The sequence below is a fragment of the Physeter macrocephalus genome, chromosome 3, assembly GCF_002837175.3.
Source record: "Physeter macrocephalus isolate SW-GA chromosome 3, ASM283717v5, whole genome shotgun sequence".
Classification (NCBI taxonomy): Eukaryota; Metazoa; Chordata; class Mammalia; order Artiodactyla; family Physeteridae; genus Physeter; species Physeter macrocephalus.
The window spans coordinates 7,145,745-7,151,744 of NC_041216.1; the positions used below are offsets into that span (position 1 = coordinate 7,145,745).

Below are 6,000 nucleotides of genomic sequence, written 5' to 3' on the forward strand. Positions count from 1 at the left end.
GGAAATGCAAATCAAAATCACAATGTGGTATCACCTCATACCTGTTGGAATGGCTGTTATCCAAAAGATTAGAAATGACAAGTGTTGGTGATGACAGAAAAGGGAACTTTTGTTTTTTATTTGGGGCACATGGTAGGGCATGCGGGATCTTAGTTCCAGGGATTGAATTCGTGCCCCCTGCGTGGAAGCGTGGAAGTCCTAACCACTGGACTGCCAGGGAATTCCCTGGGAACTTTTTTTAAAAAAAATTTATTGTATTGAAGTATAGTTGATTTACAATGTTGTGTTAGTTTCTGGTGTACAGCAAAGTGATTCAGTTATACATATATATATTCCTTTTTTTATATTATTTTCCATTATGGTTTATCACAGGATACTGAATATAGTTCCCTGTGCTATACAGTAGGGTCTTGTTGTTTATCCATTCTATATATAATAGTTTGCATCTACTAGTCCCAAACTCCCAATCCATCACCCCCGCCACCCCCAGCAACCACAAGTCTGTTCTCTATGTCTGTGAGTCTGTTCCTGTTTTGTAGATAAGTTCATTTGTGTCATATTTTAGATTCCACATTAAAGTGATACCATATGGTATTTGTCTTTCTCTTTCTGACTCACTTCACTTAGTAGGATAATATCTAGGTCCATCCATGTTGCTGCAAATAACATTATTTCATTTTTTATGGCTGAGTAGTATTCCATTGTAATATATGTACCACATCTTCTTTATCCATTCATCTGTTGATGGACATTTAGGTTGTATCCATGTCCTGGCTATTGTAAATAGTGCTGCAATGAACACTTGAGTGCATGTATCTTCTTTTTTAAAAAAATATTTATTTATATAATTTATTTATTTTCTCTATTTTTTTTGGCTGTGTCAGGTCTTAGTTGCAGCATGCAGGATCTTTTGTTGCAGCGCGCGGGTTTTCTCTCTCTAGTTGTGGCACACGGGCTTCTCTATAGTTGTGGTATACTGGTTTTTCTTTCTCTAGTTGTGGCGCACAGGCTCCAGAGTGCATGCGCTCTGTAGTTTGTGGCATGCCGGCTCTCTCATTGAGGTGTGAGAGCTCAATAGTTGTGGCGTGCAGGCTTAGTTGCCACGTGGCATGTGGGATCTTAGTTCCCTGACCAGGGATCGAACCCATGTCCCCTGCATTGGAAAGCAGATTCTTTACCACTGTACCACGAGGGAAGTCCCTCATGTACCTTTTTTTTTTTTTTTTTACTAAATTCCCTCACTTCCTTTCCTTCTTTTTAAAAAATTTATCTATCTATCCTACCTATCTATCTATCTATCTGTCTGTCTGTCTATCTTTGGCTGCTTTGGGTCTTTGTTTCTGTGTGTGGGCTTTCTTTAGTTGTGGTGAGCAGGGGCTACTCTTTGTTGTGGTGTGCGTGCTTCTCGTGATGGCTTCTCTTGTTGTGGAGCACGGGCTCTAGAGCACAGGCTCAGTAGTTGTGGCACATGGGCCTAGCTGCTCCGCGGCATGTGGGATCTTCCCAGACCAGGGCTCGAATCCGTGTCCCCTGCATTGGCACGTGGATTCTTAACCACTGCACCACCAGGGAAGCCCCCCACATGTATCTTTTGTATTTATAGTTTTCTCTAGGTATATGCCCAAGAATGGGACTGCAGGATCATATGGCAACTCTATTTTCATTATTATTTTTAAAAATTAATTAATTAATTAATTAATTAATTATGGCTGCATTGGGTCTTCGTTGCTGCGTGCGGGCTTTCTCTAGATGCGGTGAGCAGGGCTACTCTTCATCGCAGTGTGCGGGCTTCTCATTGCAGTGGTATCTCTTGCTGTGGAGCGTGGGCTCTAGGTGTGTGGGCTTCAGTAGTTGTGGCATGTGGGCTCAGTAGTTGTGGCTCGCAGGCTCAGTAGTTGTGGCTCGCAGGCTCTAGAATGCAGGCTTGGTAGTTGTGGTGCACGGGCTTAGTTACTCCATGGCATGTGGGATCTCCCGGACCAGGGCTAGAACCCATGTCCCCTGCATTGGCAGGCAGATTCTTAACCACTGCGCCACCAGGGAAGTCTTGGCAACTCTATTTTTAGTTTTTTGAGGAACCTCCATACTGTTTTCCATAGTGGCTGCACCAGTTTACTTTCCCACCAACAATGCATAAGAGTTCCCTTTTGAACCCTCCTACACCGTTGGTGAGAATGTAAATTGGTGCAGCCACTATGGAAAACAGTATGGAGGTTCCTTAAAAAATTAAAAACAAATACCATATGATCTAGCAGTTCCACTTATGGGTATTTATCTGAAGAAAACAAAAACACGAATTCAAAAAGTATGCACCACTATGTTCATTGCAGCAATATTTGCAATAGCTAAGATATGGAAACAACCTAAGTGTCCATCAATGGATAAACAGATAAAGAAATTGTGATATATATAAATGTACATTATGCTAAGTAAAATAAGTCAGACAGAGAAAGGCAAATGCCATATATTTGGAATCAAAATGAATGAATGAAAAATAATTTAAAAAGCACGGTCAAAGATACAGAAAACAGATTGGTGGTTGCCAGAGGCAGGGGTGGGAGAAATGGGTGAACTGTTTTTGTTTTTACTTTAAATAAACACCACCACCACCACCCCCATGGGAAAAAAAAAAAGAAAAAAAAGAAAACAGGAAGAAACTAAAAGCAAGGGGAGCAATTATGAGGCTGCTGCACTAGTGCTGGTATGAGATGATGAATGTATGAAGTATGAAAATGGCAGTGGCAAAGGAGAAAAGAGACAGATGAGCTCGTACGTTAGCAAATATTTGTTTATCATTTTTCAGACACTGTGCAAGATTTTGGGGATAAAGTTCAAATTACTACCAAATCCTACCTCCCCCAAATTTGTATGTTTATAATGCATGTATAATATATTGTACATTCACACATTCAGTATTTACTGAACCCTCACTATATGCCATGTCCTGCATCAGGTTCTGGGCACACAATAATGAATAAGACACACATTCCAGTGATGGGACAGATAGCACATAAATAAAACCATCAGCAACTGGGCTATCAAGAGAATTAAAATGTAGGGTAGCATGGAAGACGGACTATGTCTGTGGCTACATTAGATTCCATGGTTAGAGAAGGCCTATCTCTCTGAGAAAGAGACATGGAAGTGAGCTCTGTATGATAAGGAGGGCTTGTAAGATCAGGGGAAACAGCATTTCAGGTGCAGAGAAGACATAGGGCTAAAGTCCTAACTATTTACAATTCATTCAGTTCTCTCCCATCACCATTCTAGTCCCAACCACCATTATCTTTTGCTTGGACTATGTTAACAGACTCCTAACTGATGTCCTCAATATCACTCTTACTCCCCAGTACAAACAGTACTTAAATAAGAGTGAATTAAAAAACAAAACATAACACACACCTAATTATGTTAGTGTCTAGTTTAAAGTCTTTTAATAGCTTCCCAATGCACTTAGACTAAATCCAAGTCCTTATCGTTGCTCAACAAGGCCCATAGGGTCCAGCCTAGGCTACTTCTCTAACTTACTCTCATACTGCAGCAGCAGCCTCCATTTGATTCCTTCAGTGGACAAATTTTTTTCCACCAAAAGGGCCTGTATATGCACCTCTTCCTCATTCTTGGCTTGGTTAACTCCTACTCATTCCTCAAGATCTTATCTTAAATGTCATTTCTCAGGGAAGCTTTTTGTGATCTCCCAATCTAATCTAAATCAGTTCCGCACTGAAGTCTCTCTTTCTATCTTTACTTTCCTTTTATTGCACCTAACCCAATTTATAAGTATGTATTTGTGAGATGACTTACTTAATAAATCTCCCCCAATAAACTAAAAGAGGAAAGGATTGTGTTATTTGTTCACTCCACATACCTAGTATCAACACCTATCTTCTAAGAGGTACACAATAAATATATGCTGATTGAATAACCTCTGCCTTTTGGGACCTTATAGACTAGTGGAAAGGGGAGAGAAACAAAAGCTTGATTACAATACTGTGTAATAAGTGCAACAGAAAGGTATGCATAGGGTGCTCAGGCAGTGCAGAGAGGGGCACTTGTCTTGGGGAAGGATACAAGAAAGACTACTGGGAAGAGCTGATGTCTGAGATGAGTCTTAAAAGATGAGCAGGAGTAAGTTAGGGAAGAAATACTTAAGGTAAGGAAGCAGCCATGGACAGGATACTTAAGAGAATTACCTAAAAGTAGTTCAGAATGGCTGCAGCTGTGTTGTATGTTTGTGTATGTAAAAGAGAGGAGACAGTCATACACAGAGGAGGAGAAAAGGAGAGGGAAGAATAGGACGATAGAATGGAACAGCGAGAAACAGAAGAGAGAAGATGGCGGAAGAGTGAGAGGCGGAGATCACCTTCCTCCCCACAGATACATCAGAAATACATCTACACGTGGAACTGCTCCTACAGAACACCCATTGAACGCTGGCAGAAAACCTCAGACCTCCCAAAAGGCAAGAAACTCCCCACGTACCTGGGTAGGGCAAAAGAAAAAAGAATAAACAGAGACAAAAGAATAGGGACCGGACCTGCACCAGTGGGAGGGAGCTGTGAAGGAGGAAAGGTTTCCACACACTAGAAGCCCCTTCACGGGCGGAGACTGCGGGTGGCAGAGGGGGAAGCTTCAGAGCCACGGAAGAGAGCGCGGTAACAGGGTGCGGAGGGCAAAGCGGAGAGATTCCCGCAGAGGATCGGTGCCGACCAGCACTCACCAGCCCGAGAGGCTTGTCTGCTCACCCGCCGGGACGGGCGGGGGCTGGGAGCTGAGGCTCGGGCTTCGGTCGGAAGCCGGGAGAGGACTGGGGTTGGCGGCGTGAACAGCCTGAAGGGGGCTACTGCGCCACAGCTGGCCGGGAGGGAGTCCGGGATAAGGTCTGGAGCTGCCGAAGAGACAAGAGACTTTTTCTTGCCTCTTTGTTTCCTGGTGCGCAAGGAAAGGGGATTAAGCGCGCTGCTTAAAGGAGCTCCAGAAACGGGCGCGAGCCGCGACTATCAGTGCGAACCCCAGAGACGGGCATGAGATGCTAAGGCCGCTGCTGCACACACCAAGAAGCCTGTGTGCGAGCACAGGTCACTCTCCACACCTCCCCTCCTGGAAGCCTGTGCAGCCCGCCACTGCCAGGGTCCCGTGATCCAGGGACAACTTCCCCGGGAGAACGCACGGCGCGCCTCAGGCTGGTGCAACGTCATGCCGGCCTCTACCACCGCAGGCTCACCCCGCATTCTGTACCCCTCCCTCCCCCTGCCCTGAGTGAGCCAGAGCCCCAGAATCAGCTGCTCCTTTAACCCTGTCTTGTCTGAGCGAAGAGCAGACGCCCTCAGGCGACCTACACGCAGAGGCGGGGCCAAATCCAAAGTTGAATCCCAGGAGCTGTGCAAACAAAGAAGAGAAAGGGAAATCTCTCCCAGCAGCCTCAGAAGCAGCAGATTAAAGCTCCACAATCAACTTGATGTACCCTGCATCTGTGGAATACCTGAATAGACAACGAATCATCTCAAATTGAGGAGGTGGACTTTGGGAGCAAGATATATTATTTTTTTCCCCTTTTTCTCTTTTTGTGAGTGTGTATGTGTATGCTTCTGTGTGAGATTTTGTCTGTATAGCTTTGCTTTCACCATTTGTCCTACGGTTCTGACCGTCCCGTTTTTTTTGTGTGTGTTTGTTACTTAAAAAAATTTTTCTTCTTAATAATTATTTTTTATTTTAATAACTTTATTTTATTTTATCCTACTTTATTTTATCCTCTTTCTTTCCCTTTCTTTCCTTCCTCCCTCCCTCCCTCCCTCTCTCTCTCTCTCTCTTTCTTTCTATTTTTTCTGCCTTTTATTCTGAGCCGTGTGGATTAAAGGCTCTTGGTGCTCCAGCCAGGCGTCAGGGCTGTGCCTCTGAGGTGGGAGAACCAACTTCAGGGCACTGGTCCACAAGAGACCTCCCAGCTCCACGTAATATCAAACGGCGAAAATCTCCCAGAGATCTCCATCTCAACACCAA

At 44.1% G+C, this 6,000-nt stretch overlaps 1 protein-coding gene across 5 annotated transcripts in view; it reads right to left on the bottom strand.

The window, feature by feature from the left end:
- Positions 1-6,000, bottom strand: part of AGO3 (argonaute RISC catalytic component 3) — a 123,064-nt gene that overhangs the window by 9,348 nt on the left and 107,716 nt on the right. The gene's annotated exons all lie outside the window — the stretch shown is intronic.